We start from the raw sequence: 22,137 nt of genomic DNA on the forward strand, positions 1-22,137 counted from the left end.
GCAGAGGAACTTTTGCAACATTTTCAATAAATTCTAATTTTTTCTGCATTTGAATAAAAAATATGTTACTTTCTCCTTTACTACTTTATCAAACATCCAAGATCATCGCTCAAAATTGGAGGAATATTGCATCCTCCAATTTAGTTTAGAAGAATATTTTAAATTTAAAAATGATTTTTGTGTGTTTTGAATTGTAAATTGAGTGTGTAATATAATTTATTGATAAATGTTAAGTGACACATAACCTAGCTACATTTGGAATGTTGTATAAATTAGATTTGGAACCGTTTTGGGCTTATAAGCCTGTGGTACTTTTCTGTAAGTTGTGTAATTCTGAATGATTAAATAAATAAAATAAATAAATCCTCATTCATTGTTTTCAATTTTGATTGGAAATAGAACAACATTTTCATTTCATTACTGTATATTCCCCATTCATTTTTCTGGGTACAATTTCATGAAAAAACAAACGGAATTTTCATTAATCACTTGATGATTTTGTGAGAATAAAGTATTGAACTAAAATTTTCAAATTGATTAAATCACTCTGTTGAAATCTATCCCAGAAAACAGGAGACTCTAATTTGAATATTACATCATAATGTGGCGGCTTCATTACATCTGTTTGATTGGGAGCAATCTCATGAACAAATTATTGATTCATACAATAAGTAAATCATAAAAATGATAGGGAGAGGAAAAATAAGGTAAACTTGTGCCATTCCTCTTCCAAAATTGGATAAGGTTACACATAGTCCGAAATAGGTTAAGACTTGTAGTTGTTCACTTCACAGAATGTTGAGTCCTCAATTATTTTCTTATTTTAATTATTTTATTATTAACTATGAATATTAATTATTTCTATTATAGATTTCTTCCAAAATATTCAACAAAAATGACACAGAAAAGTTTTGTGAGAAAAATTCTCATTTTAGAAAATGTTTTTCTCCTCAACTACCTATTGAGTAATAGTATAACTATTACTCTACACTATCAATGAGCTAAGTTTCTAGTTGTGTGCTGATTTCTGAATGTCTTTTCACGTTTTGCTTACTGAGTCTCTACATTGTAAAAATAGGTCTTGTCAAACATTTTCATTGCCTTTTTTGGGACTGTTTTGTAATTTCCATTCCCAACAAAACCTGAAACGATAAAGTCTCTTTGACATACAGTAGGCAATTTTTGACCATGTATAATAGTTTTAGTATTACTGGAACGTATTGCTAACAATGGCACGAAAGGCAAAATTAAAAATAGAAGCACAAGTAACAGGAAGAAAGTAGTTAAATACATTAAGACCATTTTTGGGGGCCATATTGGGCTCCGGTTGAAGGTTAAGCTGACACTCTGACTTCTTGCTGACCTCTTGAATTCTTGAAACACGCAACTGCATCTCTCTCCCACAGTTTTCTTCTCTTTTATTGTTCCTTCTAGCATTTATCTCACTCTATTCATTGTTATTCTGCATCGATTTGTATATCAAAACAGTATACATTATGTTTGACACAAGAAGGTCAAAAGGTCTAGTTCTGTTTTTAGTGAAAGTAGAATTGCGATGAGCAGCAGTAGACAGAAGACGTTGAAATTGATGATGCCTATGTGTCACTCAAAACGCGGTATTGTCACAGGAACATTTACAATTCAATTTGGTGAACAGAATTAGGAAGTCAATAAGATGGTTTGTGACAGCTCAATTGTCAATTTGATCTATTCAGTATCGCACCATGATTGATGAAATGATTCTAGATGAACGATTTGGTATTGACTCGCTGAGATTCTCTGAATTCATTTCCACTTTTATAGAAGATTTTCCAAAGATGAGGTTTTTCAGCTATACAGGAGGGAATATCTTATGTTCTGAAAAGCTTTAATCCAATGCTTTGTTGTAGAAATAACTGGGAAACCATATTCACATAGACAGAGCTAAAAATCACAACAATTTCTTCAATAATATTGTATGACTATCATTGATGACACAATTGCAATTGCTTGTTACGATCAAGTGTAGAAATGAAGTTTTCTTATGGAAGAAGGCAGTAAGGCTTTCGAGACCATAACACATTAATTTGATCAAACGTTTCTTGAGAGGATTAATGAATCGAAAATGAAAAATGAGAGAGAAGGAGCTAGCACTACGGAATCTTTGTAGCAACATACAGAGTTGTCTCTTACAACTTATTCTTCTGATAATAACCCAGTTTTTCATTTCTTGCATACGGTACCTACATGTTTCGACTAAATATGTACGAAATGAATGTTCAGTTATATTATGGGTGGAAGAAAACTTTGTTTTGAAAATTTTATGAGTTGTAGAATTACAAGACTTAACCTATTTCGGACTATATGTTACGTTATCTAAATTTGGGAGAGGAATAGCACAAGGTTACTTTATTTTTCCTCTCCCTATCATTTCGATGATGTACTCATTGTATAAAATGAATAAATGAATAAAGATGAACGACACTAATCTACTACCAATAGAGAGTTATCCCAATAGGTAATTTATTCTATTATCATTGTTTTTTAATAAAATAAATTATTCTAATGCTGACTATAAGCTATTATAGTACTGACCGAAGCGTTCACCCTTTTCCTTTTTCTTTTTCTTTTTGTGTAGTTGAGAAGTTGATATTGTGTTAATTATTCATATTGAATGGAAAAGACTAAGAAATTGTCAAAAACCACAGATTTATTGATACTTTGAAAGACCGGTTTCGGTTAAAACACCATTGTCAATCTCTGATAGACACTACTTCCACTGAAGTTATCGTCACTCAACTTACCTTATATGAGACTGAGGATAGATAATAACACCGACAAATGAACAAACAAATTTCCAATCCAAGTGATACTATAAGTATGTTTCAGAGTTGATGAATCTTGAAGGACGGATAACGTTTTCATCGTAAGCTATAGATAACTGGATAATCACCCTAGAAAATCTATTTTCACATTCTCATTGAAAGTACTCACCTATTTACAATGGTTGAACTAGGAATAGATTCGACCTACATCACTGAATAGCTAGACCCAATATTGGCATACATACAGCTCATTGTTGACTGGCGATCGCGGGTTATTGTCGACTGATGATCGCCGGTTAATGTTGACTGATGATCGCAGTTTATTGTTAACTGACGATCATAAAAGCGTGCATATTCATCTCCCCTAGACCTTCATGGGTTTCAATGCATATTTGGGGTATGAACTTGTCTGTGTCTCTTCAACAATGGATGACATTGGCACCCTGTTTGAATCTATTACTGAATCAATATTTTGGAACCTCCAGAGATTTGTGACAAAAATTTGAAGGAGAGTAATTTTGCTCGATTGAGTCGTGAAGCATGAATTGCTTCAGGAACTTTGGGCTTGAGATTACAATACGTTCGAAGAATATAATCCTACTGTTAGAAAACCGCAGCGACCATATTAATATCGTTTCTGTGTCTGTATCTTGTATACCGTGGCAACTAGAAGAATACAGCTCTCACACATCATGAGCACCATACGATAAACATTTCCTACTTTAAACATTTTCTACATTATTCTTCTTCAATAAAAATAGTGGAAGAAGACGGAAAATACAAAAATATTCAATTATCTTTCTGAATGTTGCAAAACAATGTATATTTCTCATCCTGTTATGAGTGAAACTTTACAATGCTATAACTAACAAGTTTTAAAATATGATTTTGGATTATTCTTGGAATTTCTTTGCTTTAGATTTGACTTCAGTCTCATGAGTGATTATCATAGTGAGTGATGATAAGAAATACCATAGAAAATTGAGAATTTAAATTGAAAATTTAAATTGAAATTTAAACTTATAAAGTGATCATTTAAAACAGTTAATTCTTTTGAAATTATAAAAGTTTATTATTTGGAACATTTGTAATGTTCTACTAATTAATGCAGTGATAATAGTGAAAGAGTGATGATACTATAAGAAATCAATCAAAACGAAAAAAGCAGCTCCAGTTGAATATCAATCATGGTTCTCGCTTTTCAGGAGTTGAGAACTTTTTCATAGCTGAAGCTGTTGAAGAATTACTTCTATCTCATGTCATCATAGCACTTACTCGTTTTCGCTTCATTTAAATGTTTACTCTTTTTCTCTTCGTTTAATTCGAGTTTTCTCTTCACTCTTTCATTCCATTTTCATCCTGTAGGCTATCTCCTGTCTTCATTCCACATTCTCCGCCAAAAAAGTTGGCAGTGCGTGATGAGATCAAAGGATGCCGCCGTAGTGGCTACAGTATTCGAAAATTGAAAAGTCTGCTAAAGTTATTCAAATCTCATTTCAACGTTTCTGTGTTTGTGTTGGCCAAATCGTTGGAGGTTTCTACAGTAAGAACTTCTGTCTTCTATCTGCTTATTGCAAACTTCTCAGACCACCTTATTCTCGCTAATTGTGAAGACTTGATATAAAGTGAGATGATATTTTTACTATGAATCTACTTTTTTTATCTACATTCAAAATATCTCACAAATACCTTAAATAAAAATGCCCTACTATTTAAATCAACCGCAAATCACAAATGACTACTAGCGAAACAAATCTTCATGATAAATAAACTATTCACTTTTTTAATTCTAGTATGTATAAAAGCGAAATGGCACTCACTCACTGGCTGACTGACTGACTCACTCACTCGAAAAACTAAAAATCTACCGGAACAAAAACGTTCAAATATGCTAGGTATGTTCAGTTGACCCTTTAGAGGAGCACTAAGAAATCTTTTTGGCAATATTTTAACTCTAAGGGTGGTTTTTAAGGGTTTAAAGCTCGTCTTTTAGCATGTATATTCTTCTTATTCTCTAGAGAGAGTACCTTTTCGAAACAGTTGTTAACTGGTAACTAAATTAATAATTTTGTCAGGTTGGCATTAAGTTGAGTTGACTTTGTTAGGTTGGCACCAAGTTGAAGATTGAAATGCACTTATCGCGGAAAAATTGATTGGGCACTGCTACTTCAATCGGAGCTATTCCTGGGAATATTATATTACTAGCCGTCAGGCTCGCTTCGCTCGCCATATCCGTTTAGCCAGACATTTGGTCTGGACCCCCGACTGGATCGTCCTAACATAATGATAAAAATGCTCAAATGAAAACTGCAGGCGAGTGAAGCGAGCCTGCTGATCTCATTCTTGGACGATCCAGTCGGGGGTCCAGGGGGCGGAGCCCCCTGGCTAGACGGATATGGCGAGCGCAGCGAGCCTGACGGCTAGTTTTAGTATGTATTGAAATTTCATGATCATCATGTTCAAATCTTCTACTTGATCCAACAGTAAAATATTTGAGAATGAGTTGAAAGAAATTATTGAAAGCAATCAAAATCTTCATTTCGCCAAAATACAAAATCACTAGAAATATTTCCAATTAATAATGCAATAATAATTGAAATATACAGTACAAACATAATCATTGAAATAAATAATACATTTCGAATGAATAAATAGAATTGGCACAGCTAGCAAAGCGAACTTATGCGCTAGCTGTGAGATGAAGTATACGACAGTGTGAGCCCACACATGTTGCCAGAATGATTGCAGCATACATCGCTCATAAAATGAGTAGAATAAATTGTAGTAATGAGACATCCGGGTGCGAACTACCAATTTTCTCACAGTTTTTTTCGGAATAGTGAAGATGTTGTCATTTTGTGGGCAGTGTCATGGTAACATCATAATTTTCCGGGGAAAACACATTCGAAATTGTTTGTTATTAGAGTTGGTTGAACGCGGTAGGCTACAATAATTACTTGTAACCAGTTCAATGTACGAATTAGCATTCCATTCCAGCCAGCAGCAGTAGCTGAGTTAAATCTCATAGTTTCAAGGAGTCGACGTTTTCAACAATATACTATTAATATTGTGTTGTTTCGGATGCTTCTGTAGAAAATATACATAACAAAAACTAATTTTCCCTCTCTTTTATTATTCTTCTTCTCCTTCCCCTTCAGTCATTCCTCATCCATGCCATTTAAACCATTTTCATCTATTCTATAGTGTGGTCCACGTTATAATGACAGTATTTGTTCAACTTTGGTTTTGCTATCCTTGTCTATCATTCGACAAAGCTGGTGGTACTATCCTTTTTTAGGTCCACAACAATGACAATTATGTTTTTGACAGTGTAGAAATATAATCAATTAATGCAGAGAATCGGCATCGCTTTTCTTCTATCTTTATCCACTGCCATTATAACGTGGACCTCACTATAGTAGCCTAACCTAGATTTTGATTTGAACTGTAGTATAAATTTATTTGAAAATGGCCAGTTTTGAGCATAAGTCTGTTGTGTCTTCTCATATAAGTGTAATCATCGTACATGACTCAATAAATCTGAAAATATGTTTACCATATCATACTCCATTCTATACCATACCCCACATCTCAATTATTATTCAACATTTTTCATATCTAAAAATCTCTCACATAACATGTTCTCTACTATAATTATACTACAAGTTCTCTACTTATAGTTCTACTAGTTCTCTACAAGCTCGTACTCCTGGAATACGATTCGATTTTCTTTTCAAATTCAAATTCAAATTTATTCATTCCTTGTACAATATTACAAAAATAATCAAATTGACATGTTCAATGTATAAATACAAAAAATCAAAGTACAAGAGAATGTAAAGCTCACAAGACATGAGTCCGTTCGTGAGCTTATTAAGAAATAAGACTTCCAGCAACATTTCTTAAAAATCCTAATTTCTACTCCTAATACGACGAGTAATATCACCACTGCAACCAAAATATAATCTGTTTTGATTTATACCTTCAAATTATTATTATTTAGCTGACTTGTACCAAGTGAGATCAATTTTAATCCTGGATCAGCACAGTTCCAAGTGAATATGATAAGCTGATTCAAGTTAGTTGATCAGGGTTGTTACTGGAATAAAAAAACATTCGAAGAGGGCTTTCCACCCTCAAGCGAATCCAACCAGCATCAAAAAGTGAAACACTGCATATTAATCATGATTACCGTTGTCTATAGCTTATCTTCTACTATAACTAGTCCTCGAGACCATCAATAACGTTCAATTAGTTGGCCCGCATTCATTCTAGTCCAGTCTGCTATCTCTATCAGAAATCTTCAGTCCTTGAAGCATCCTTCCATTTTCTCCCCCTTTGTCGATTTCCTCCCCATCTTTCGATTTCCTTCATCAGACCTGGTTCATTTGATTATGATAATACTCAATTGAACTTTCATGCTCCATTGCCAAATGAATTGATCCTACTATATATAAATATATGGAATTCACCGGGGGAATTGAAGTGAGTGCTGAAATGGTAGCATTGCCAAATGAATCGATTTTACCATATATAAATATATGGAATTCACCGGGTGAATTGAAGTGAAAGCGGAAATGGTAACATTGTCTATGATGTCATGATATACAATATAAGACTGTATATGATAAAGGAGCGAAGATATGAGGCACTATTATTATTGGGTCACAGAAACGGTAAATTATGATACTATGGCATAAAACATAACAATGTGATATAATTAATAAAATCGTTAAATAAAATCTGTGGCTTTGACAATTTCTTAGTTTTTCTATTTAATTCGATATAAGTAAAGTGGAAACGCAAGCAAAGTATGTGATATAAGATCCAAGATACCAGACACTGAATTGATGATTCACGGGAGCGGCATTTATAAAAGGCATTTATGGAAGGCAATGAATAAAAGGCATGAATACTTGAGCATGATAACATTTAAGATGGATAAATAAACATTTTGATCTGTGGTTGTGAGGCATTCCTACTCAGTGCTATTACAATCCCTTCAGAATGGCATGCCAAATTTCAGAGTAAATTTTTATATAAGCAGCATAAGCACTGCAAACATGAGCGAATTTTGTTTTATCATAACATTGTAAGCATACATTAGTCAATAGTTTTTCCATTTACATATTTGTTTTATTATCTTTAACTTGTTTTCTTGGTTCTTATTTTGTACTGAAAGTAAATTTTGTTACCATGGCGAGTTTGTTGCTTAAGCCGCCATTTTGTGACACCGTTGAGTGGGAGGAGACTGTTGACAGTCTCCTCCCACTCAACGGTGTCACAGAATGGCGGCTTAAGCAACAAACTTGCCATGATAGCAAAATTTACTTTCAGTACAAAATAAGAACCAAGAAACAAGTTAAAGATAATAAAACAAATATGTAAATGGAAAAACTATTGACTAATGTATGCTTACAATGTTATGATAAAACAAAATTCGCTCATGTTTGCAGTGCTTATGCTGCTTATATAAAAATTTACTCTGAAATTTGGCATGCCATTCTGAAGGGATTGTAATAGCACTGGGTAGGAATGTCTCACAACCACAGATCAAAATGTTTATTTATCCATCTTAAATGTTATCATGCTCAAGTATTCATGCCTTTTATTCATTGCCTTTCATAAATGCCTTTTATAAATGCCGCTCCCGTGAATCATCAATTCAGTGTCTGGTATCTTGGATCTTATATCACATACTTTGCTTGCGTTTCCACTTAACTTATATCGAATTAAATAGAAAAACTAAGAAATTGTCAAAGCCACAGATTTTATTTAACGATTTTATTAATTATATCACATTGTTATGTTTTATGCCATAGTATCATAATTTACCGTTTCTGTGACCCAATAATAATAGTGCCTCATATCTTCGCTCCTTTATCATATACAGTCTTATATTGTATATCATATCATCATAGACAATGTTACCATTTCCGCTTTCACTTCAATTCACCCGGTGAATTCCATATATTTATATATGGTAAAATCGATTCATTTGGCAATGCTACCATTTCAGCACTCACTTCAATTCCCCCGGTGAATTCCATATATTTATATTTATACAATAGTAGGATCAATTCATTTGGCAATGGAGCATGAAAGTTCAATTGAGTATTATCATAATCAAATGAACCAGGTCTGATGAAGGAAATCGAAAGATGGGGAGGAAATCGACAAAGGGGGAGAAAATGGAAGGATGCTTCAAGGACTGAAGATTTCTTATAGAGATAGCAGACTGGACTAGAATGAATGCGGGCCAACTAATTGAACGTTATTGATGGTCTCGAGGACTAGTTATAGTAGAAGATAAGCTATAGACAACGGTAATCATGATTAATATGCAGTGTTTCACTTTTTGATGCTGGTTGGATTCGCTTGAGGGTGGAAAGCCCACTTCGAATGCTTTTTTATTCCAGTGACAACCCTGATCAACTAACTTGATCAGCTTATCATAATCACTTGGAACTGTGCTGATCCAGGATTAAAATTTATCTCATTTGGTCCAAGTCAGCATGATCATAATAATTTGAAGGTAGAAATCAAAACAGATTATATCTTGGTTGCAGTGGTGATATTACTCGTCGTATTAGGAGTAGAAATTAGGATTTTTAAGAAATGTTGCTGGAAGCCTTATTTCTTAATTAAGCTCACGAACGGACTCATGTCTTGTGAACTTTACATTCTCTTGTACTTTGATTTTTTGTATTTATACATTGGACATATCAATTTGATTATTTGTGTAATATTGTACAAGGAATGAATAAATTTGAATTTGAAAAGAAAATCGAATCGTATTCCAGGAGTACGAGCTTGTAGAGAACTAGTAGAACTATAAGTAGAGAACTTGTAGTAGAACTTATAGTAGAGAACTTGTTATGTCAATTTGATCTCGAAAAACACCAGCTGTTACTATATCGACTCAACTCAACTTAATGCCAACCTGACAAAATTTTTAATTTAGTTACCAGCACAACTGTTTCGAAGAAGTACTCTCTCTAGATTATAGTTCTATATTAACATATGGTATGGACATTTAAATTAGAATTTCAAGATATTGGAATAAGAAGAATATACATGCTAAAAGATGAACTTAAAACCCTCAAAAACCACCCTTAGAGTTGGAATACTGCCAAAAGATTTCTTAGTGCGCCTCTAAAGGGCCAACTGAACATACTTACCAAATTTGAACGTTTTTGGTCCGGTAGATTTTCAGTTCTGCGAGTGAGTGAGTGAGTCAGTCAGTGAGTGAGTGCCATTTCGCTTTTATATATAATAGATTGTAAGCATACATTAGTCATTAGTTTTTCCATTTACATATTTGTTTTATTATCTTCAACTTGTTTTCCTGGTTCTTATTTTGAACTGAAAGTAAATTTTTGTTATCATGTCGAGAAAGTTCCTTATGCCGCCATTTTGTGACACCGTTGAGTGGGAGGAGACTGTCTAGCTGGGCCAATGGCAGTACTGACCAATAGCAGTACTCGCCTACTAGTATAAATTCTGCTGCTCTTGTATTTAGTTTTAGTTTATCAGAGATTGACAATGGTGTAATAACCGAAACCGGTCTTCCTAAGTATCAATAAATCTGTGGGTTTTTGACAATTTCTTAGTCTTTCCCATTTAATATTAATAACTACCACAATATCAACTTCACAAGAAGTAAAAACATGATCATTTCAAACAAACAATCCTACCATGGTCGCTTAGAGGGGGATGAGAAGTGATAGAGATAGATGCGAAACTTGATGAAATTTATTTTTCATTTTTGGTAGAGCCTTGAAATTATGTTCATCAGTTTATGATATGTCATGAACATGACTCTAATAATAGGGTTTATTAGGGTTATTAGGTTCCTAATATTGGAGTAATATAAGGGTTTATCAGATTATCCCTAATATAGTATTATCTTACAAGTGAATATTAATTAATCCAAGTTGCAGTCTTTATCATACAAAATTCAATACCTCCTATCTCATTTCTAACTTGAGGCATTCCTCAGAGTTCACCTGATCATTATTGCCCTCAAGAGAGTAAGTTACGCCCCAACTTCTAAGTCAAGTCACGTATGAAACCCCGTAACTGCGCCCTGGGGACTACTCAAGCTGCATAAGACATCACCTTTGAGCTGAGTAGCCGATCTTGCTGAGTTACACGTTGAATTTTATAAGACATGTGGGCATGTTATGAGAAATAAGCCTAGTGTTGAATATCTTTCTTCGAATACCGTACCTGATCGCATTTTCTCTCTAGCCAGAAACAATATCGAATATCAAAATAGGAGGCACCCGAAAACAAAAATCCAGTTTTTGAAATCCAATGGTGTCTGATTACAACCTATACTTCTATGATTGATATAACTTGACAGTGTATAGAGTATACACTGTATATAGTATGTACAGTGTATAGTATGTAGAGATAGAGTATGCATAATTATAGAGTATTTAAAGTGAATAAAATTGAAAATTCAAGTATCCTTTTAAAATTGTTCAATCACGACATTTTTCGGCTATATAATGCCATTATCAAGAGTATGCGTAGAGTATATAGAATAGAATATAATGATTCCCTTTATTTTCTCCTAGAGAGCAAAGTTAGGGCGCAGTCGGCCTTCTCTTACACTCAACTCTCTATTACATATTATATAAATAAGTTAATAAGATTAAAACCCAATAGGTATCTACTCATTTAAAATAATAACAAATTTCAAATTAGGCCTATCAAAAGAAAGAGGAAAAAATTGAATCGAAAATAATACATAACAATGCTGAATAATAGTATTTTGTGATTACATATTACATATTATAATTATCTATTACATATTATAACAATACAAATAAGTTAATAAGATTAAAAAACAATAGGTAACTACTCATTTAAAATAATAACAAATTTCAAATTATCAAAAGAAAGAGGAAAAAATTGCATCGAAAATAATACATAACAATGCTGAATAATAGTATTTTGTGATACTTCATCACTGTAGTAGAAATATAGAGTCTACTCGGTATAGTGTGTAGAGTATATTAAAAGAAGGCGAAGATATATTACATTTCAAATAGATCTTGAATGCTTAGTTGTGGTTTCCAACTGACCCCACCATACTACACCGGGGAATGAAAATTTATTCCACCGTAGAACCTTTAAAGCATCCTCAATCCTCCTGAATTTATATTCAGTTGTCGTTCAAATATTATGAAAGTAGAAGACTCTCCGCATTGAATTAGTAATCTTCCGTTTGTATATGTTTAGCTGTTCAGCTTGGTTACACATTTAAAACCAAAATATTCTCTGATTTATTTCAATTTGGTTTCAAGTGCATAATTGACCCTGTTTCAACTTATGTTCAACCTGTGTTTAATTGAATGTAGGTGATAAATTATTGTTGATCTACACATTTCTTCACTGTAGTCTCTTGTAGTTCAAGATTGTTGATTTTGTACCACATACGTACCTTGTGTTACTGAATAATACAGTCGTGAATTGACATATTATCTGATAGCATAAGAGTACACTAAAGGAAAACAAAAGAAATGTCACACTTCATCAAATATCCTCAACGGTTCATATTCGATCGGTATCATACTCCTTGCATATTATGTCAATAGATAGCTAGCTAACCAACAAAAAATAAATCTTGCTAATATTCTACAAACGACTAGTTTTATTTAGTTTTAGTGATAGAAACGCTCAATGAAAAACCTTTTCGTTGCAAGAATTAGAATCTTTCTCTTATTCATTGATCTCTAGATTCCTTACCAACTTCAAGAAACTCCCTTGATGAAAGCCGAAATGAATACGAATAAATAAATCAATACAAAAGATGAAATCCATCTCATTCACACTGTCCCGTTGACTAGCGAGGAGGCATCTATTTAGAGCTAAATTCATGCACCGAGCGCATTCCTCAACCTATAGAAAATCCCCCCGGGGGAAAACGTGACCCAAAACGCCTTCGAGGAATCACGAATCACAAGATACTTTCAACTTGTGTTGGCTTTGAGAAGGAGGGACCAAATATTGTCCAGTTCAAATGGTTTGTTTGACTACAAAAAATCATCATTCATCCTTGAATGGGTCAGGGTCTGCTATATTTGAAGATAATGTATCATTTCGAACTAATGCTTGTGATCTGGATATTAGCACGTGGATTATGTTTGAGAATAGAATATTTTGTTATAGAAATTATAAGAATCAAAATTCTGAATTTATTATGAGAAGAATCTATCTATTTTAAGAAGAATTTATCATTTCGAACTAATGCTTGTGATCTGGATGTTAGCACGTAGATTATGTTTGAGAATAGAATATTTTGTTATAGAAATTCTAAGAATCAAAATTCTGAATTTATTATGAGAAGAATCTATCTATTTTAAGAAGAATTTATCATTTCGAACTAATGCTTGTGATCTGGATGTTAGCACGTGGATGAGTTTGAGAATAGAATATTTTTTTATAGAAATTCTAATAAAATAAAATTTAGAATAATTATGAGAACTTAAAATTGCAAATGGTGGAATCTTTTCAAGTAAAACGTTATTGAATAGGTACCACGCTCTTGATGTTCAGGTTGTTGTTGATTTGGAAAGTGTTGAGTTATTTCATTTATTCATTTATCGACAACCACAAATCATAGAATCACAAATTATTCGAGTTTACGTCAAATAATGTGTCAAAAGTCAAATCTTGGAGTCTTGGAGATGTATGATAATATTCTATATTGCTATAACTTACTATGAGCACAGACTAAGTGTACAGATCTGTGCTATGACTGAACAGAAATGGAAATGAATCCTTCATCCTAGTTATTATTTTCAATGCTCGTACCACGGAGTAGAGAACACGATGGTTTCCTTCTTCTTTGCTCGTACTCATCTTATTTGAAAGCTGAGAGCATCACTCACTCATTCTTGGAGAACAATTACAACTAATCACCCAATTGGTCAATGATTGTTGAATGCACACTCCACAGTGCACGCTATCACATTTATACACTAGTAATCCTGCTAGAATTATTTCTCCCATAGCATCAAGGTCATTAGTTCAAAATCAAGGTGACTTTTCAAGATCATGGTAACGAACCGTTCCCTCCAGGTGCAATCTCATTTCAATGATTATTAGGTCAAGCTATAATTCTCGTTTATTGGCGTATATTTGTGTATATTTGTGTATATTTGTGTATATTTGTGTATATTTGTGGCTTCAAAATTTTCTAAAATAACTTAATTTATTCAAAGTGCAGTGATATTAAGTGCAAAATTTGACTATAATTAGGTATTGTAATCATTCTAAATTCAAAATTTCTAGCTAATATATATTCTCGGACAGAACTTTGAACTTTAAATTACATCAGTAAGAGCCTAACCTATTTTTCCGGACATTTTATTATTAATCAAAATTTGGGAACAGAATAGTTTTGGGCTATGCCTGTTGTTCTATCCCGATCATATCCATATGATTTGTAATTATATCAACGAGTAAATAAATAAATAAATAAATAAATAAATAAATATAGGACTCCATAAAAATCAACATGGACTACATTCAAGAGAGGCTTGCATGACTCAAAGTTTGTTAGGAGAGGATTGTTTGAGTTTGTCTCTCATACTGTTTCTCCCTTGCTCTTCTCAATCTTTCTCTTCCTTTCTTTCACCTCCTTCTAATTTCCCCTTCATCTTCTGTTTCGTTGTAATTTGCATGGACATAAATACTTGTCACACCAAACATGGTTGTAACTTTCTCCATAGCAAGGATGCAATAAGCTGTTCAATTACAATAGCACTGCAACCTAATTTAAAAGTAGAGTACCTGTATTGAAAAAATGCACATATGGCTCAGAAAATAATCATTTGTGAAGTAGATTGGCTCCCTTTGATTGTTGGGGAATTTTAGTGTCAATTTGTTTCAAGTTGATGATGATGAGCAAAGTTTCACTCAAATTGTTGCTTATTACTACGGTATACTCACTTTTGAAGGGGAGATCTTTATACATCTGACTTTAGAGAAAGAGAGAAGGTGATTTTATGGCAAAATGATTGAACCGATGACTCAAAAATGTGAGAAAAACTTTTAAACGAGTAATGGTTTTTTTATTATTTGGGGATGATTTTAAAGTGAGCATAGATTAATCTACAACATTATAGATGCTTCCCAATAAGCCCAAACTCTCCGAATTCTCCAATAGAGCTGAACTTATCGAAAAAATAGAAATTCATTTCGTAAAACCAAACTACTAAACAATTACAATCAAGCTACAGTAACCTTGATGTGGCTCAATGGAATAAAAATTATTGTGAGGACAAAGATTCTGTTAACGGAATGAAATATTTTCGGATTTTTATTATCTCGTGGAAAATGTGATTATTCATGTTGATTTGATTAAATCTTAGAAAATTTGTAAGAAATTATCACTTTCAAATACTGAAGTACGGTAGCGGTAGGCTGATTGTTGTAGAGACGTTGTGGTAATTCTCCATAATTGAAAGAAAAAGACGTTGATATCGTCAATACCAATATATTTGTTTAGGATTAATTTACATCACAGAACCAGGTTTCTTGGTAACACCTACCACATCTTCAGCTTAACAAATTTTATTTGTTATTGTTGAAGGAACTGTTCCTTCAACTGAAGTAGGTTATGAAATGAGTAGTAAAGTCTGCATTATGATTCATCAACTACCATTGTGAGGGATGTATGACTTCAGATATAATAGGTGTTATTATTATTATTAGGTGTTATTATTATTATTAGGTGTTATTATTATTATTAGGTGTTATAGTCGTCTCTGACGACTATAAATGCTCTGTAAATGTGCTCAAAATAGGAATGCAACATTCAATGATGTCATTCTTGAAGAAACTCTGGTACTAGTGCTTCAATCAGGTTCTTCCTCCAGTCTCCAACTAGCTTCTACTTGCAACCGGAAAGGGGAAGATTTGAAAGTGACTGCAGAAGAGATTAAACTCAGTTTTTATCACTTAAGTAGTTTGTTTTTTATCATTTACAAGTTCCTCAATCAATGATATGCTTGAAGATTTTTTTAGAGGGAAAAACATATTATCTAACTAGGTAAATCTCTGAATTATTTCAGTCACTATTATCACTAGCTATGTGGGCAATAAAAAGATTTCAGCTTCTTGACTCAACGGATCAAGTGGATTATGGAATGATATCTACTCATAAAAGTTGAGATTAACTTTGAAATCAATTTTGAAACCAATCCCAATTAAATGCATATTATACCATCTACGAGTTTACTTCTTAACATTTCTGATCGAGATTTCGATTGGGGCCATTACATTGTAAAGTGATCTCATGCCGATTGAAATAAGTCATGTTGACTCAAAAAAACTTAATTGAACTCATACCGATTGAAATAAGTCAAAAATCTGATGACAAAATGTTGAAAAAGTTTCTGAAACCTTTTCGATTTTCATAAGGAAAACTCACAGGAACCGCATCCAATAAATAAATTATATAAAGCATGACAGTATCTGAATCTTACGAAAACTCCAGGCCTATATGATCCAAGAAATTTTATAGATACTACAAACTGAATTCATAAGTTTTTATATCATAGCATTCAACTTAAACATAACAGCATCGGAAAAAGCTCTTCTTACCGATACTTCCCAATTCTATTAATTCTCGGGAGTGTCTTTCTCAGTAAATTTAGAATATATATTACTGTAAATACATAATTGTACTAATTTCACAGAAGACATGTTTTCTTTTTTGTTTGTACTTTTGTTTACTGAGGAATAAAATTTTTTATATATTTAATTTGGATCAATTTCACTCGTATATTCATATCTGGAGTGCAATTGAATAATGTTTTGTCCGTTTACAGAATAGTGAATAATTATACATTCTAAGAGAAGAGAAGGAATTTTTGCCAACTAACATTATATTTCTATATATTTGGTCTTTGCAGTTGACTCAAAACACAATTAAATTTGGCTCTGTAATAAAAAATATTCATAAAGGATGTTTGGATGAATTCTGATGATTTTGAAGCCTTCGATAAATTTAATATTAATCTTGATAAAAAGTTGTGAGACTTGATAATAAATATTATTTCTTTCAATTCAACTCAAATAATCTAATCTAACTTTGTTGTAGTTTATACACTGTATATCTTTGTGAATATTCAAAAATACTTACTTTTTGTGATGAAATAAGGTATGCATTTCACTCCTGAGGAGGAGCTGATTAAATATTTACAAAGATACACAGTGTTTAAACTACAACAAAGTTATTATATATAGTGTTTCGTCATGGAAAACAACAACGATAATCCAATTATTATTATTGTAAAGATCCATCAGAAAATTGTAGATATTCTCTTTTCATCAGAATAGGATTTTGTGATATTAAAAATAATCTACTTTCGAAGATGTTCAAACTTCCAAGTGACTATTGTTAGATATTATAACTTTAACAAAACTAACTACTTAAGACATTTTATTCCAAATATGTCAGAGTTGATATCACCCATGAGAAAACTTCTGAGGAAAGATACTTTATGGGAATGGAACGAAACTCACAGTCAAGCTTGTCATGTCAGATATTGAATAAATAATACTCTTCATATGTCAACCAACCATCTTTATTTTTTAATCCATTCAACTTTTGGTGCTTGCTCAATCTACATATTTGGAAAAGGAACAACATATTCAATTTTTAAACTTTCAGTGATGATCATTCAACTGTTGGTTTAAATTATATATTTGAATAAGAATATAAAAACATTCTTGAAAATAAAAAATAATTGTTCATGAATTGAATAAAACAATAACTACTCACCACTTATGGTCGAATCTTCGGGACCGATGTGGGAAAGGTAGTGAAAGGTTTGAATGAACCCGTTGTAAACAGTAAACAAGAGTAACGTACTACCAACTACAGGCCACTTGTTTCCGTGGTTGGAGTTCGGTGTAGACTGACGCGAACCCTTGCGCGGGAACCATCGACGGGTGGTGGGAGGTGCAAGAGAGAGAGTATGACTGAGTGACAGAGAGAGTGTGAGAGAGCGAGTTGGTGAGGGTGAGTGAGAGGGACAGACACAAATCTGGCAGCGAGGAATACTAGGAACTATGATGAGTCGGGGAAAGTTTGTTGCGAGGGGACATTTGTAACCGAGATCCAAGAAGGGACTACTCATTTCTAAATTACTATCACAGACAAAAAAAGGGGAATTACTGTTCTACAACGTAGATAAAATCATAGATAAAGGATAAGCATAAGTATTTGTTGTACCTATATTTCTTGTCTCTGATAAAATCTTTTAAAACGTAGATATTATTTTTCCAATGGTTAAAATTTTCTGGAGCTGTAACTTTCAGCACGTGTTATTCTATCTTTTTGATTTTTCCATCAAGTCCCAATGAAGTACTTCAAGTATTTTACACATAATATTATATTATATACAAATAAATGTGAGAGATTGATTGAACCTCGTGCAAAAAAATTTTTCATTAAATCAACATTATCCAATCAAAATTGAATATCTTTGAGAATTATTCGAATGTTTCAATACTTTACTATATGTATGAATGACTATTATTAGTAACTATAAATGACTATATTAGTAACTTGGTTTTTCACATCTGCATCGCATATTTGTGATTTGAATATCATCCTTTCGTAAGTTAGGTACCTCAGATTATAAAATAGTACCTACAAAATAATAGTTATCAATATGAAAGAGGTAATATTGTGGCTGTAAACCAAGACTCCAAATCTCTTAAATCTAACGTTTTAATGTTTCCATGTTTCCTCACATTTTAATGTTTTATTTACTTCAAGTATCTACTTCAAACATCATAATTTATACAAATAAGCGAACGCTATCAATATTGTATGAGATCTTCTAGTTAAATAAAAAGTCTAAGAAATTGTCAAAATTTCCAACTAGATAGATTTCCAACTATCAATAAATCTGTGGTTTTTGACAATTCATTGGTCTTTTCATTAATTAATATGAATAATTACCACAATATCAACTTCTCAACTACACAAAAAAGAAAAAGATCTTCTAGTCTAAAATCTTATAAGAAAAAGTGAAAATGTTTTCTCACGTTTTGACTCATGTTCAGAAAAAAATAAATATTAACGTGTATTTACCACTAGCAGGTAACCCGTGCTTCGCAAGGGTCTATTTTAAAACTTGACTTAATGAAATCCAGAAGTATTGAAAATAGGCCTATATTAGAATCCTCGGTTGATTAAGAATTTATAAGCAGCATTTCATGTAAATCAGTCAGACGTGATGATGCGTCAAACATAATTTTCCTATCCTGTACACGTGTATACGTGTTTAAGCCAGTTCTTTCCTCTATTAAAGTAAAGAAGTTGATTGATGGATTGATTACCGTTGTATTTATCATTTACCATTACCATTACCATTACTATTACCATATTCCATATTTAACATTGTCTTACCGTTTTCTTACGTTTTAAGAGTTATTTTCAGAAATATTCACCATTGTATTACCATTTACTTACGTTTTGAGAGTCATGTTTAGGAAATTCAATTTATTTTTAACAAGCATTCACCATTGTCTACCAATCACCGCTCAGAAGCATTAAAAAGCCTGGAAATATTGTGAATGTACAGTATTTGCTATTCGTCAAAATTCTGTTGCTTATGTTTTGCAGTAAATGATCAGAAACGTTCACCAGTGAGGATAGAATGTACTATACTCTCTATACTCTCTATACTCTCTATACTCTCTATACTCTCTATACTCTCTATACTCTCTATACTCTCTATACTCTCTATACTCTCTATACTCTCTATACTCTCTATACTCTCTATACTCTCTATACTCTCTATACTCTCTATACTCTCTATACTCTCTATAGGCCTACTCTCTATACTCTCTATACTCTCTATACTCTCTATACTCTCTATAATCTCTATACTCTCTGACGTTCACTTATTGAAGTCATGGTTATACTGAGAACTATTATGATAATAAACAATGGGATAACTTTAGTTTGTAAATAATAGCACTGCCAATTACAAGAACATCCTCGAATAACAGAAAATCAGTGGGAAAATATTGGCTTTCTATTCTTCTTCTACCCCCAGATAGCCTGCAGCTCCTCCTCACTCCTCCACCACCTTCTCATCGATCCGTCTCTCTTTTCGTTTCAAATTATAAAGAGAAGTCATTGGAGCACCTGCGGCAAAAGAGTAAGTAGTATTTTGAAGAAGAGGGTACTACAGTTTACATCCTTGAAGAACGAACTCAGACAGTTTTGTTATTGTACAACTCAGTTCATCATCCTCTTTGCGTTAATTCTCTCTCTCTAAACTCTTTTACTCTTTTTCTGTATCATCTGAGTAGTAGACGTCCGGCACAGGAACCTGCAATTAGGGTGTCTCTCGACTCTAGTGTTCAGTCACTGATTCGCCTCTAGAACCTCGATCATCACGCTTCTTGATTCTCCCGGCTCACGAACAGGTGAAAAAAAGAAGGAGAATGAACAGGAGAAAAAGAAGGACAAAACGAGAAAGAGAAAAAAATGATAACAGGAGAAGTTGGTGGAGGAGGGGAAGAAATTGATGGAGGAGGAGGAGTGGGTGGAGGAGGAGGAGGAGAAGGAGAAGAGAAAGAAGAAGAAGGAGAAGGAGAAGGCAAAGGAAGAAGAAGAAGAAGAAGAGGAGGAAGAAGAAGAAGGAGAAGAGGAAGAAGAAGAAGAAGAAGAAGGAGAAGAAGAAGATGAAGAAGGAGAAGAAGAGAAGGAGATGGAGAAGGAGAAGTCTCTTTCTCTAGAAGAGAAAGTGGGAGAATAAAAGAAGAATGAAAAGAAAAAAAAGAAGAAAGAGATGAAGAAGAATGATGATGATTATGAAAATTGAAAGAGATAAAGGAATAGCACGAAGCCCTCGGTCAAGACTGGCTCACTGCTTCGAATCGCCAACCTCCCAGAAGTTAATGGAAAACAATTTCTCTGAAACATATTTTGCACTGCTGCAATTCCAATTCAGCTTGTCAGTACTTGCGCTTTGAAAAGCAAAACTGGCCAGCTTGGAGAACTCTTGAGCTTTTCATTTTTGTTCATTTGTTGAATCCAAATGAATACAGCTATGCATCTATTCCCGATGAGAATCCTGAATTACGAGATATGTTTAGCCAATAGTCTTAGTTTGATAATATCGAACAAATAATAACTTGTTTCATTATTGTGAAACTAAAATATTCGTAGATGATTGAGAAACTATAATAATGATTGTCTTTGTGTGATTTAGAGCCGTTTGCACAGTGCCAGTTTAAACTTAATTTCATTTTAAACTGGATTAAATCCGTATCAAGTCTCGTTTGTTTTAATGTGTTTCATTTTGAGTTTAAACCACCAGCTGATTAAATTCAGTTTAAGCTTTGACTGTGCAAACGGCCCTAAGAAACCACATTGTTCAAATTCAAAACCAGAGAATGATTAAGATTTTCTCCTTATAATAACTTGATAGTAAATAGTAATAGTAAACTTAATAGTTATAGTTAATAAGAACGATAAAAATGGTTGAATGATGAGGAAATATATTGAAGAAAGAGAGGGAGGAGTGAAAGGAAAGAAGAGGAAGAGTGTGAGGAAGGCAGAAGGGAAAAAAGGGAATGCAAAATGAATGCATAGAAGCAGGGTAAAAGAAAGCGCTAAAAACAAAAACTGTAGAAATATTAGAATTGAATGATAAGAGAAAAATAGAAGAAGTGGAACTGAAAAGAATGTTGTAGTGCCGAATATGGAAAAAGAGTCCTCCAGGAGTGAACTTTCTTCAGCATCTGAACAAGTCCAGTTCAATCCTCGCAGCTAAATATTATATAGAATAATATTCAACGATTCCCGAAAAGGAGCCAAGACCGTTATAGCCCAAACAAACTTATAAGAGATGAAAAAACAAGACACTTCAGTCTCTCTGAATATCAGCTTCAAATAAATTTTTCCTCCACCTACTGTCCAAAGTACTTACTTTACTCCCTGAAACATAATAGTCTACTAAAGTGTAACTTTTTCGCTCTCGGTAGTAAAAAATAGAAAAACTCCCTAGGGAGGAAAAGTGACTCCATTTAAATAACATGGGAAGCATCTCTATTTTAAAAACTTACATTTGAAATATGTTAGAAGGTCTAAGCTCAGATGAGGAAGCATAATAGAGGTGTCTGTCATTGAATCAACTCAATTCAATACCACAACCAGAAATTTTATCAACTCATGAAATAATTATATGTTTGTATGATATTATATACTTACTATTAGTAGAGGATAAAAATTTATACAAATTTTAAAATATTTTATTCTATTCAAAATACCAGCCAACATATA

General features: G+C 33.0%; 1 protein-coding gene across 1 annotated transcript in view; it reads right to left on the minus strand.

The window, feature by feature from the left end:
* Positions 1 to 17,761, minus strand: part of LOC120352466 (aquaporin AQPAe.a-like) — a gene marked incomplete at its 3' end in the record, with an annotated part of 112,765 nt that extends 95,004 nt beyond the window's left edge. Inside the window, 1 exon segment of the mRNA XM_039433136.1 lies at positions 17,611 to 17,761.
* Between the last annotated feature and the right edge of the window lie 4,376 nt (positions 17,762 to 22,137).

Source organism: Nilaparvata lugens, chromosome 7, assembly GCF_014356525.2.
Source record: "Nilaparvata lugens isolate BPH chromosome 7, ASM1435652v1, whole genome shotgun sequence".
NCBI classification, from domain to species: Eukaryota; Metazoa; Arthropoda; class Insecta; order Hemiptera; family Delphacidae; genus Nilaparvata; species Nilaparvata lugens.